The sequence below is a fragment of the Falco punctatus genome (assembly GCF_963210335.1).
Source record: "Falco punctatus genome assembly, chromosome: 4".
Classification (NCBI taxonomy): domain Eukaryota; kingdom Metazoa; phylum Chordata; class Aves; order Falconiformes; family Falconidae; genus Falco; species Falco punctatus.
In genome coordinates, this window is record NC_137583.1 from 80,890,615 (window position 1) to 80,903,986 (window position 13,372).

Sequence of the window (13,372 nt, forward strand, 5' to 3'; positions counted from 1 at the left end):
AATAAAATGCACTTACGCCTCAAGAACTAAATAGGATTGGGTTCAGACTTTGTTCTTCAAGGACTCCAGGAACTTGTATTTAGGTTATGATAGGCCAGTTTATACTTCTTTTCCTTCCTTATCCAAGCAGTGTTAAGTTTATTGGGAAGTAAAGTCTCAGTTAATCAGTCATCTGAGAATACTTTTTTTAAGAACTAATTTGCTTTTTTGAATTAGCTTTTGGATGACTGAATTAACAGAAGAGCTCATACCTGAACCACACTATCTGGTCCTCTGTTTGAGGAAAGAGCAGCATCAAGATGGGACAGCACCGAACAAGAAATCCATAGAATTACTATGTATGGGATGTACCAAATGTAGCAGTGTGTGTGGAGATGTATGGGGCCAAGCACACTGCTTTGCATCACCACTTCTACTACAAATTCCTGTGCACCTAGCCTCTAGTAACCCTAGTGAGCCCCTTCCTCATATGTTTAGAAAGTTTAACCATTTATTCAAAAAACAGAATTCAGATTTCAAAACTGAGTTGATCAAATTAGAGTGCAAAAAAAAAATTTTCCAATTAATGGGGTTTTCAGATCTTGAAAAAAAACCCATTGAGCACTGAGCTCTTGGAGGCCATATACTAATAAAAGCATTGTCATTCGGTGTTTGCATGCTAAATTAAGCTTTTCCAGTCATTCTCTAAAAAGAAGAAAGAAGGAAGCAGGGTAATAAAGCAGTGCTTCAATAAAACTGAAAATTACAATCAGAATATTAACTTGTACTTCAGATTAACTTCAGGAAGTAGTACTAATGCTGAATGCAGGTATGCCACCATTTTTGATGGTGCTTACATTCAGTTTTGTCACGTGGAGTAAAACTATTTATTGACCAAGTAGCAAAACGTACCAGGTGCTGAGCCACCAGCCCTTGGCCATGCTAGGTGTGGTGATGCCTTTAGATGGCCTATCCATCTGTTTGTAAGGACTTTTTGCCTGTGGGTATGAGTACAGATGTAGCTCTGCTCAGAAGCTGGGGAGGTGACACCCAGTGCACTGGAGAATTTTGAAGAAAGAAAAAAACCAATCCTTCATCTGGCTTTTTACTTCCCTGTACAGACTTCTCACACCAGCTCTGACATGGTACATATTTTATACCTGTAACTTTTATGAAAAGAGCACAGGTTAACAACTAGAACCCAGCCTCCTGCTGCTTATTTGAATCACAGTATTGGGTTGCAGCCTGCAGTGGGCCATTGCTGGGTGGCACTGTGGGAACCTGCTGGCACAGTCCCCTGGAAGCAGCCTCCTGCTGCCAAGCCCATCCTGGGGTTACTGCTTGAGGCTCTGCATGGCATTTCTGTTAAGCTCGTGTGGGAGTTGGGAGCATTGATCAGAACAGCTGCACTTTGTACCTCTTACCCAACGAAGGCACAGATGCAGATGCAAGGTCGGACTTCTGTGCTGCTGCAGCAAGGATGTGGGCCTGCTGCAGGGATGGTCATCAGAAGGCCAGCTGCCTCCTCCCCCTGAACAGGCTATGAGCAGCAGGGATATGCTGGCCTCGCCCCTATATCTGTTTGCCAGACTTCTTCAGCTGCGTGCAACTTGTTTTATAGCAATCTTGAGGCGTGATTAAGAGCAGGAAAAATGCCAAGGTTGTGTTTTGATCCTGTGGTGCTTTGCTATTGTATCAGGGAATAAATCTTTTCTTCACTTGCTCAGTAGTGTATGAAGAAGTTTCTGCTTTTCCTGTTAGATTGTGAATATATAGAGGGAAGAAAAATGGGTAGTTCAATGCAAGTAGGTTCATGGCTTCCATTGATGTCACTGTAGTAAGTGTGATTCAAGTGAGTTTGTCGGCAGCCAGGGCTTACCTTCCAGCCTGCATTATGCTAGGTAGCCTTGCTTTGGGAAGTGCTGCTCACATAACAGGGTCTGCAGCACAGCTGGGGCTGTCCCAGTCCAAGCTCTGAAATGTGCTGCTATTAAGCCAGGAGGGTAGTTAACCTCACAAACATATATAAAACTTATTAATCCCTATCTCTGCACAAAAAAAAAAATTGTTTAGTTCCTGGTGCTCTTCATTTTGCTTTCTCCTTGCTCCTACAAAATTGCCTCTAACTTGCTGTGGCACTTGCCTGAGTTGACTGCCCTGAAACTAGTATTTTGCTTGCTTTTTCCCTCTGCATCAGGAAGGATGGATTTTTGCCACCTCCAGCTTGCTTAGAAAAATGTTGACTTATTTTCTAAGCAAAAGAATTCTGTACTTTAAATATTCATTTTGTCATCCAGAATGCCACTGAAATCAGAATGAGATTTCCTAAAAATTGTCTCCTCTGATAAATGTCAGGAATGATTCCTCGTCCTTTCAGCTGGAAATCTTCCATTTCAGTGGCTACACATGCTCATGCAGTGCTGCTAGAACAGCATTCACTGGGCAGGGGCTGACACCCACTGCGAGTACCAACATAAAGAGCCTGTAGTGATCTTATCCCTACTCCTTAAGCATAGTCATGTCTCCCAGCCAGTAAAGCAAGGCTGCTGTGCCTATGGCCCCACCACGGAGGCAAGCCACAGGCTGATTCAACAAACCCTGGCAGACTTGTGTCCTGCTGTGGGATTAGCAGAGGCAGCAGTGGCTGTGCTGGGCTGGTGTTTCCTGGCCAGCCCACTTTCCCAGTGGGAGCTGGGGAGCTGCAGGTGAGGTGAACTGGTCTGAGAAGGGCAGCTGCCGTCTCCCAACTACCATTTTTATCAAGAACTGGGAACAGGCTGGCACTGCTTGAACAATTAGCCCATGGGAGACAGCTGTCTGGTGCATACTGTAGGGCTGGATGAACTGCTGTGGCAGGCCAGCAAGACACAGCTTGCTCACTGTGGGAAAGAGGATGAGCTAGAAGCTGGGTACGTTAGTAGTTTTGTCAGCAGCAAGCCCTTTTTTCATCTGCTGTAGTGACTAGGGACCACTTGGGAACAGACAGTGACTGTCCTGTGCTGGCACAGCATGTCTGGAAAGCTCAGACCTGCAGTAGGCGCATGGGTCATCTCTTACACTGTAGGAATCACTACAACTCTTTGACTGTGAAGATGAGACAGAAACTTTCTGTGCAAGTGCATCACAAGTATTTATCTACTTGGTTTCACCTCCATGTTCACGCTCAGGTGAGGTGTGGACTGGCAGGTTTAAACAAGCAGTACTGTATAGGGTTGCTGCCTTGAAATTAAAAAAAATAAACCAACCACCTTGGACAGATTGCTGCTGTTGCTGCTCAGTAACTGTGACGGGTCTCCACAGTCACAGCTGCCCATAGTAAAATTCACCACATGCCAACTCTGCTCTGATTTTCATATGCAAACAGCTGAATAGAGTTACTCATTCTGCTGCACCTTAGGCCTGAATGTTCAAATTGTGTTACAGGAAATTTTTCACCTGCATGGGACCAATCCAAAAATAGATTTTAGCAATGCTTGAGTCAGTTTGGTTGCTCTAGAGTGACCACATTAGGGTTAAAGTTAGCTACGCTTTTTTTTTTTTTCCTCTTCTCCTTTAACCAAAAGGAAAGTTAAACATATGGTTTTAAAGCTAACCTAGGACAAAAATTCTCTAGGATCCGTTGCTAACCCTGTTGGAAACCCCCTTGGGCCTGCTGCACCAACACAGATGTGTGTCCTGACTGCTTGCAGTAGTAAGCAGAGATCTCACAGCACCACATTTGGGTACCCAAGAAATGACTGAGATCACCAGGGTCTGAGAGAGCAGCCATAGTTATGAGGTAGCCATGCTCAGGATAGACAGTTTTCTAACTGTAGTTGGAATCTATGCTCTGATTCCTGAAGAGAGGACAAAACTGGGAAAGCTAAATTTTAACATTAGTTTTTGATGATTTCATTATTTAGCATTATGGAAATGGTGGGTGAGATGAGTAAATGAAATACCCTGTTTCCTTTCTCCAGTGAAATTAATGTCCACTGTTTGGCAGTGACTGTGTAAGCTGTGCTTGATTTTGGAGTAATGGCAAATTGGAGAAACAAATTGGAAATATCTGTAATTGCAACATTTTCTAGTTGGACAGCAAGGTGAAGCTGCTTGCAGTATTGCAGAGAACACAGAAATTCAGTTCTGAGTCACCCGAGGGAAAGATGCAAAGCACCCAATCCTCAATGCATAGCACACAGACACCTTCAACGGGGATCACACCTCTAGAGATGAAGTAGGAGAGGAGGAGAAAGTCTTAAATGTATTTGTATAATTTGAAATATTGAACACCCAAACAGATTTTTAGATTGACTGTACTGTTATGACAACATAGACTCATCTCCTTGTGATATGTTTTAAGTGTCTCAGGCAGCAGTAACGGTTTGTCTGCAGGCCAATTAAAAAGTAGGATAGACTGAGTTTTAACTAAACAAAGTATCAAGCCTGGATCTGTCCTTTCTACTTAATCATGGGTGTTTAGCTAACACTTCTCAGGATGGTTGTGTTTTCTCTGCAGTCAAAACAGTATGATTCTTCGAACTGTTGTATTGTTCCCCTACAAATTATTCCCTTAAAACAGCAGTTCTTGGTAACATGTGGTTGCTACAGTTTTGACTGCTGAGGTCTAAAACCACAGGAAAATGAAGGTCATATTAGTATGCATCTTTGAAATTGCTCTTCTGCATTAAATAAAAAATGCCACACCTTCTGTTTACTGAACATTTGGAGTTGTCGTGTGCCTGGTTTTGTTAGGGTTCTAGTGGCCTTACAATAGATGAGTACAAACTCACTTCTAAAATACTTGTGTAAATATTCAACTAGTTTGAATATTGAGCAACAGAGGGAACCTCTTCCTCCTCTCTGATAATACAGCCTTTCTCCGCCTCCCTTTTCCTTTTAAGTTCCTAAGTAATGCTTAGTCCTGAGAATTCCTGATTGCCATTGTGTTCAGTGATGGTTGTTTTTGCCTATGGTGTGAATAAATACTACGCACGGAGGTATGGGAATGATTTGATCATATTACAGCCAATCACGCTTTTCTACCTCTGTAACTGGAAAGGGACTGGTAGCACCACACAGTGCTCAGGCAGTCATGCCTCAAGAGCACAGAAAATAAAAAGATCCTGCCGCAAATGCAAGTTACAGAGGCTACATCTCCAGAGACCTGTATAATGCAAGCATCACCACAACGTCAAGCTCCAGTAAACCTTAAATTAGCTGGATGGATGTCCGTGCATATGGACAAAAGACCAGGACTGTCCCACTCCTCCTTAGTTAATATTTAAATTCAAATAGTTAATAGTTAAATTCAAGCACCTAAAAATTATTTGCTACAAAACAAAGATAATTTCCAAGGGCAGCACAGAGCGCAGTGAGGTAGGTGTGAAAAACTAAGGCTTGCTGTGACTTGTAGCTAGGATAAATGGGTTTGACAGTGCCAAGGGCATGCTTCTCTGAAGGAGCTAGGCAGGTTCCTGCAGTGTCCAGTCCCATCACATGGTTCATTCACAAGGCTTGAAAAGCAGCGCGAGCCCTGCTGGTTTGGTACCTGCTCCTTTCCCAGAGCCAGCAAGAATAGGATCTGACATCACAACTCTGGAAAAGCAAAAACTGCTATGGCTGCACTCATAACGTTTGTGGTTTTTCTTGTTCCCTTGCTTTTGGTTATACATGAGGTCTAGTCATGCGAAGGAGAAGTTTGTTTTGTATACAGAGGAGTGGAGGGACAGTGAGAGTGAGGGTGATGCTGGAGGAAGGGTCATTTCTTTTGTGGAATACAAACTCCAGGTATTTGTTAGGGATTAAACAATTGTTTAATTATGTAGATTGTACACAGTTTTACTCAAATTCTGAGAGTTCATAATCTATGAATTGCATGTAACTGTTATAGTCCAGTCTGACCTGTTCACTAGCAAGAAAAAGCACAATGTGAATAATACTTTAATGAAGTCATGTTAGGCCAAATTATCCATGGCTTTGGGAATATGTAAGCCAAAGTAATATCTTTTATTATCTAAATTGAGACAGTTCAAAAAAATGGACAAGTTTCTAGGGTATTTTGTGAAATAAATACTTGAAATTAATTTCAGTCCCAGGGCAGAGTTATTGAACAGTCATGTACAAGGGAAAATGAATGCATTGAGAAGGGGTGAGGACAATGGAAATTGTACCAGTTCCCAGTGTAAAGACTCAGCTGTGCAGGCAGACACAGAGGACTTACATTTTCATGAGAATACAAAGACTTGAGAAAGCTAATGGGCAGAAAATAGCAGAACTACTAGCTGTAGTTACTGCCTGTAGTTGCATTGGCTACTCAAATGAACAGACAACTTTCTCGGGCTGCTTTGAAACTATGGGTCAAATTTACCCCTCAGGAAGACAAATGCACTTCTTCACTGGAATGGTTTTGGATATATGCAGGTGTCAGCAAGAATGCAGTTTGGGCCTTGCCATTTTGAACAGTGTGAGTTTGCAGGATACGAACTCAAAAGATTCCAGGGCAAAAATACTATACAGCCTTGTGTGCCTTTCACAGCAATCTGAGGAGTGGCAGGTTATGAATCATCAAAGTGTTTAATTAAAATTTATGATGGGCTATGAATGTAGATACGAAGTACAAACCCCTTGCCCTGTAGGGAGCCAGTTTCAAGCTGTCCTGTTTTTCTAATTACAGAATGTGTCTCCTTCGTTGAGGACAGTCCTTTTACTTGAAGCAAATTTGCATTTAAAGGGCTCAGTTATGCAACCTGTACTCAGTCAAAGCATGTGTGTCCTGGATTTCAGTACAGCTTAGCTGCTTTGCACCATCTGAGCATTTGACCCAGTGTTTTCCCCAGGTCTAGGTAGAAAATCAGCAGGGGTTTTGCCCAAGAACAGCCGAGGCTGGTAAGGACTCTTCAGCAGCATTGTGAGTTACCCATAACGTTCTCCAAGCTGCAGTTTTCAATCTAGGCTATGTGAAGCCAGGTACTTAAATGACAGGGAACTGAATAGGAGCTGCAGGTGGCACGTACATCTGGAAGTCAGGCTTTTAATTAATTCTCTAAATAGGAGAATGTATTAGAAATTTTACTTCAGAACATGTTCAGGTGTATCATACTGCATGGCATGAACTAAATCGTTTATGAACGGCTCTAATAATAGATGGTTGCAAACCTAATTTCTTATGCTAGCAAAGATGCTTCCATACTAGGTATTTTAGTGAATTTCTAAAATCATAGTCAATTTTTGGAAGTGCTTGCAATTAAATTATAACCTGTCTCATTTGCATTCTTATGGGTGAGAAAACCACTTGTCTTTGTTGTTTTCTTCTTCAGCAGCTGTAACACTTGCAAGGTTACAGCGTTAGTCAGTTATAATGTTATAATTACATGTTAGAATATTAATGGCATTTGTAATGTCTTTTTTCTTTCTGTGCTAGACCATCAAGAAATCTATTGATGAAAAACCACTATAATTTTCAGTTATTAAATGAGCATAATTAAGAAGGTAAGGCCAAAGAAAGGAATTGTTAGCAGTTATCTTCACATGGATTTGTTAGCAGTTATTGCTGTGTACTTTCTAGCAACAGGGATATTTAATGGAGAAGAACTGAAAGGGCAGAGTTTCCTAGCTGTGTAAAAAGCTCAGAGAGATGCTTTTGCTGGAATCAAGCATCTCCCCAAGACAAATACACCTTGAAAGGAATTCATTTCCGTGCCCCCACTGCTAGGTCTGCCTCATCCCAACTCCTGTGCAGAGCAACTCCCAAGGGATCTCTGCTCAAGGTTGCCTTTGAATTTTCTTTAATGAAAGTTCTGCAGTGCGGGAAGGGCTCAGGGAGGAAACCTTTGTAGTTTTTTTGCAGATAAATCTGCATATGCAGATTCCTGTTCCCTATCCAGGCTATATAACACTGGAGTAAAAGTCCTCTCACATCTTGGCAAGGGTGAAGAACAACTGTATAGAAGAAACTTCTCCACATGTTGCGGGATCAGTTCAGTATTTCCACCACCGCCAAGTGTGTAACATTGAAGAAATATGTAAATACAATTATTGTATTTACTGCAAAGCAGGTTGTTAGGGCCAGGTCTTTTGCTTACGTAAGTGTCTGAGAGTTTGATGCTATCTGGCTTTACCTGTAAAAATAAGAGGTAGGTAAGTTAAGATGGATTTAAATACTGCAGTAATCAGTGCTGCAACTTCCAATTTTTTAGAGCTGTAAATCATAGCCCCTTTGTTGAACATTTTGGATCCTTTACACAAAATTTACATTAAAAAAAGCAGGAGGAAATTATTTTCAAAGAGCTAAGCAGGATATATCTCTTAGACAACCAGGTGAAAGAAACATTCAGACAGGATCTGCTGGCATACCTGATGTTGGGCTGTATTGGACTGGAAATGCTGAGCTTGTGAATACAGCCAGTGGTGCACTGGGGACATATGTCATGCCCTGAGTAGCTTTTTCCACCTTCCCTTTTCATGGACTGAGTGCTGAAACACCTTGTTGTGGCTCCCTCTGCTCACCCTGATGTTGGTATGTATCACAGCTGCCTGCTCCTCCTTCCAGCAGCTACGCATCCCCTGGGAACACTGTTTCTCTAGCAGGGTCGCTGGCTGCCAGTCACGTCCAGTTCAAGCTTCACAGAATATTTGCCATACTCCTCTTTATACTCCAATATTGATATGGTCCAGCCTGCCACAGCCTTGGGACCAGCCTGTGTGGTGGCACTGCAAATGCCTGCTGCAAAGTGGAGGCACTTAAGGAATGAAAAGCTGGGAGTTTTGTGGATTTTAGCAGATAAATATTTTTTGTGTCTGAGGCTCCCTGTTGGCATTAGTTACTGATTTATTTCCGTTATTTTCCAACACTTAATGTGCTGTCATGCAGCACGTAAGTTTTTTTATCCACAAGGTTTTCAAAGAGATCTGCAAAGCTACAAAGACTTCAGTGTGTGCCTAACTTTATGTCCCAGTAAAGCAGAAAAAACAGGCATCTCAAGCACACGTTCAAGTCTGCAGGATTCGGGGCTCGTTTTTAATACTTCTGCTGGTATCACAGGAGGATGTAACAAAGGAGTAAGATTCAGGTAGAAAGGATTAGCATAGATGCAAAAAAGATGTAGAGGTGATTACTTTCTGCATTTTTAATTATGCTTCAGGTAAGCAGGTCACTGAACAGCTCAATTCTCAATGTTCAGCAGCATTAATGGTTACAAAAAGACTGCTTTTTGCATAGTTTCTGCCATTCACCCTCCCAGTTTCTTTAGTATGGGATCACTGATCACCTTGGAGGCATCCTAAATGCCAGACATTTGAAGATAATGTAGGCTGGGGGTTTCAACTCATTTCATGCACACCCAGTCTCAGTGTAAATAGCTAGCTTAGATATTGCCAGCTGTGCAGTCCCAGCAGGACAGAAGGTAGCTTGTTTTACCTTGGAGGCAAACTATGGAAAAACATTGAATTTGTACTCTCAAGACTGGTGTAGATTCTTTTTTTGTGAACATGTTATCCATGGCCTGTTTCACAGAGTGGAAAATTAATGTTAGAACTTTGTTATCATACCAGTAAAAGCTTTATATTCAGATTATCCCAGACAGATAAGCGAAGTTGCAAATACTGTATAAAAAGCTGCCAAAGACGAATGTCCTATTTTTAGGAAGTTAAGCATAGAGCTATGAATAAAATTATGATTTTAATTTGAAATTCCTGAGACAACAGAAACTGGCTGAAATCTTAGGCCATAATTTATGCATAAAAAGTGCCATGAGCAACTGATGCCTTTTTATTTGATAGCAATCTGAATGCATACAGATCAGATTTAGGCCTTAATACCCGAAAGTCCTTTTGATAAATGAAATACTAAACCCCAAAAAATTAACAGCATGCCAGAACTATTTGTTATCATAAAACAACCCTTTGTCTGCTTCTCAGTACATTATGGCTGTTTCCATCTTATTTTCAATCTCTGTTCAGGCAGGTGGGAGGTCTTCTGCTCAAGGCGAGTGTGTAATGGCATCTGTTGTTGCTCGAATTGCTAGTGAGAGGCAATTTCAGGCAGAAATCTTGCTGGCTACCTGGGAGCAAGATATGTTCATCCCCTCACCTCTCTGCTGGACTTTTTCCTTTTACTGGCTACTAGAGTAGATATTTGAGTCAATATTTATTTTAGAGAGAGAGTCCTTGTATTTTTCTGTGCTTTGAAGGTTAATAAAAATCTAAGCCTTAATCTATCAATGAGTTCGTGTGGTGAACATGGTTAAGACCTATTGTCTTGCATGGAGGGTTTATTCTCTGTCATAGCCTACACGTGTACTGGAGTTTATGGGAGCAGGATGTACTTGCTTGTGTTAGAGCATGCAAGAAAGTAAATTATGAGCTACTAATCTTGATTGTTTTCCAAAAGTATTAAGTAATAAAACGTCAGGCCCACAAGACAGCTTTAAGTTACGTAAGTGTCTTGCTTTTCTTTCTCTTGCTCTTAGCATATAAAGAGAGGAGTGTGAGTATTTTTGACATCAGATGCTTGGGATCAGGGCCACAACAAATAGTTCAGTTTCAGACTGAGGAACTTAACCCAAACTGTGTATAGTAAGACGAAACACAAACACACTGCTAGTGTTAGTGTATACAAGTTAAGTGAAAAAACTGGTTTTCTCTCTTAATTAACCTTCACTTGACATGCTCTTCAAGTGTTGTTTTCCTAGTTGGATTTTCAGCCTCACTGAACTCTTTCAACTTCTTGCTCCCATTAAATCAATATCAACTATTCAGTGATGCAGAGCTGGCTTCTCCAGTTTTGAAGACAATGTTTGATACATTTCTTCTTCTGATGAGTTTATTTTAAATTATTTACCTTGTCACGTTCCTACAGATTTAGAAACCTTTTGTTTGTGATGTCTTTTATTCTTTTTTAAGGGAAATGGAGTAGAATTTCACTTGCCATTAAAAACTTTGGCTCTGTTTTCTGCAATTCTCTGAAGGGGTGTAGATATTTACAAAGAGCTTGTGCATGTAAGAATGTGAAAGAGGATTATGGTTTTGCAGACAGGATGAGCTACATTGTGTTTACCACAAGAGTGAACTTGGACAGTTGTAGGGGAACTGATGTGCTTTTGGTTTCCACTATGATATTCTTGCACTAACCTATGAGTGTCAATGCAAAGGTTTAATACAACTTAAAAAACCAAACCTTTTTAAATTAATGCTAATCAACTTTGTTATACTTCCCATAGACAAGATCTAAAGGTATGGAGTTAATGAATAGTTTTTCTAAAGCAACACTAACTCAACAGTCTGATGCTCTCATTGAGAGGTAAACTGGCATGAGGCTATAGCCATGTGAAGCAAGGTAGACTCTGCTGTAGCCTGCTGTGGGCATGTGTTATTCTGAAATAGCTGTGAAGCAGCTTGAAGCTGTGAAGCCTTGAGGGGTTAAGCAGCCTCACATATATGGTAAGGTTAGGGTGTGCACACAAGAGGTCATTGCAGAATAGCATCACTTACACCTGTGTGCACCTTCACTGAGGCCAGAGCTGCTTGTGCTTTTCTCCAGGACTCTGGTAAACCTGCATGCAGCAAGCAATGATGGGAGAGGATAAGCATCATTCTGTGGTGGAGCAACAGAGAGTGAGGGGTGGTTTGACACCGTAATCTGTCAGTGGCAGATAGGGTGAAGTGATACGACGAAGTCTCTGTGGTTTGGAAACCAGCAGCTGCAATGAAAGATGCTAAGCCCAAAAAATGAAGAAGCTGGGAAATGGGTGTGTTTTCAGGGCCCCTAATCATTCTTGAGATTATTTCTACTGCAGTAAAGAACAAAAATCTTAATAATGATTTTAAAAGTGGTTTCAAAACCTGCATGTACCTGTGTATGTATGAGAGGTGTGGTTTGAAGTTGCTAGTGTGGTTGGACAGCTGGGGAAAAGTGTGATGAGGCTGTTTTCCATTCCCAAGAGAGCACTGCTATTTTCAGGTGTGTAGGGTGGATTTGTGGATCTGAATTCTTGGCAGATTTGTGAGTCAGGGTCTTGAACTTTAGAGCAGCCTGGGAGAGCCAGCCTAGGGCTGTCAGTACACTGGGTCATAAGATGTAAAGACCCAGTGGAGCAGCCTGACTGTGTAGGGAGAATTATATGAGCAAAGTCCTGTGTATATAGCTACCACAGGATTTGTGTGAAACTAAGAGTATATGTAGGTAAGAATCACAAGACTCAATGTTCTTTAAACTATGTGTTGATTTAGTCATTTTATTGGGGAAATTTGCTGAAAAGCTTTGGGAACCTTTGACTATAGTCTCAGCTGGCATGATTTGCTTTATTTTTGGTGCATCATGTCTGTATAAAGGTGAGGTGCCTTGAGAGCTGCAGCTCAGCCAGCCATATGCTTAGATAACAATATAACCTAATTCCAGCATAGCAGTTAGCTGTTGTTCAATACACACTTCATAATCTTATTGATAAAACTATCAGTTGTCATAACATCCAGGCATATGTGTGGCTGCATGTGGACTCAGCTGTGCCACGGGACTTTGCCTTAGAAGGAGGAAAGATAACTTCTCTGGAAGGTGTTTCTCTGGGACAGAACTTAACAGTTTTTTCAGCATAAATTGCTTTCTGGTTAAGCACAGAATTTTTCCTTTGGTGATTTGTCTCATCCTCCAGTCTAGAAAATAAAATGGCTGAAATTAAAGCATGTTGGGAATGACTTAAGTTGTTCTAGCAATACAGAAGTGTACTGGCTACATGTATTTCATATATTGAGTATATATAGTGCACACTGAACCTCTTCACAATTGGTGTCTTTGCATGTCTTAGGTAATTTTAAACTTGTATCATCTTCTATTTTTGATACTAACATACACAGCTATACACACCCACTAGTGATTCAGCTCAAGGTTTATTCTAACGGCTGTGTTGGCTGCACAGCCCTCCTCACAAGTCCTGGATTTTCTTACCTGGTGGGAGGAGAAGCACATCTTGTTCCTTCTTAACAAGGGTCAGCAAAATACCAGGATCTACAAGCAACTGTGACTTCAAATGCAGGAGAAGGAGGAACCCTCAGGACCCTTCTTTGTTTATTTTGGGGCTCATCTGAAAAACTGCAAAATAATTACAGAAATGAGTAATGTTCCTTTTCTGCTCGCCAATGCTGAAGTACAGAGCTAGCTTTGGCCAGAGGAGCTACTGTGCAAGCTGCTGTTTAGAGAATTGTGAATTGATTTCCCCAGAATCACCAGAATGTCTCTGCCCTTTCCAGGGCTGTTCATCTCATACCTGTAACTGCATCTGCACAAGGGAGGTTTTGACCCCTGGCTCTGTGCCAGTACTGAAGAACTGAGATTTTCTAAGATAAGACTTAGGGACTGTGACAGTAATTCTCTGTCTAGTTCAGAAAAGCGTTCTACATGCAGTTTCAAGATACCAACGGG

The 13,372-nt window shown here is 41.4% G+C and overlaps 1 protein-coding gene across 1 annotated transcript in view; it reads left to right on the plus strand.

The window, feature by feature from the left end:
• SCIN (scinderin) overlaps positions 1-13,372 on the plus strand; it is a 59,406-nt gene that overhangs the window by 19,136 nt on the left and 26,898 nt on the right. The gene's annotated exons all lie outside the window — the stretch shown is intronic.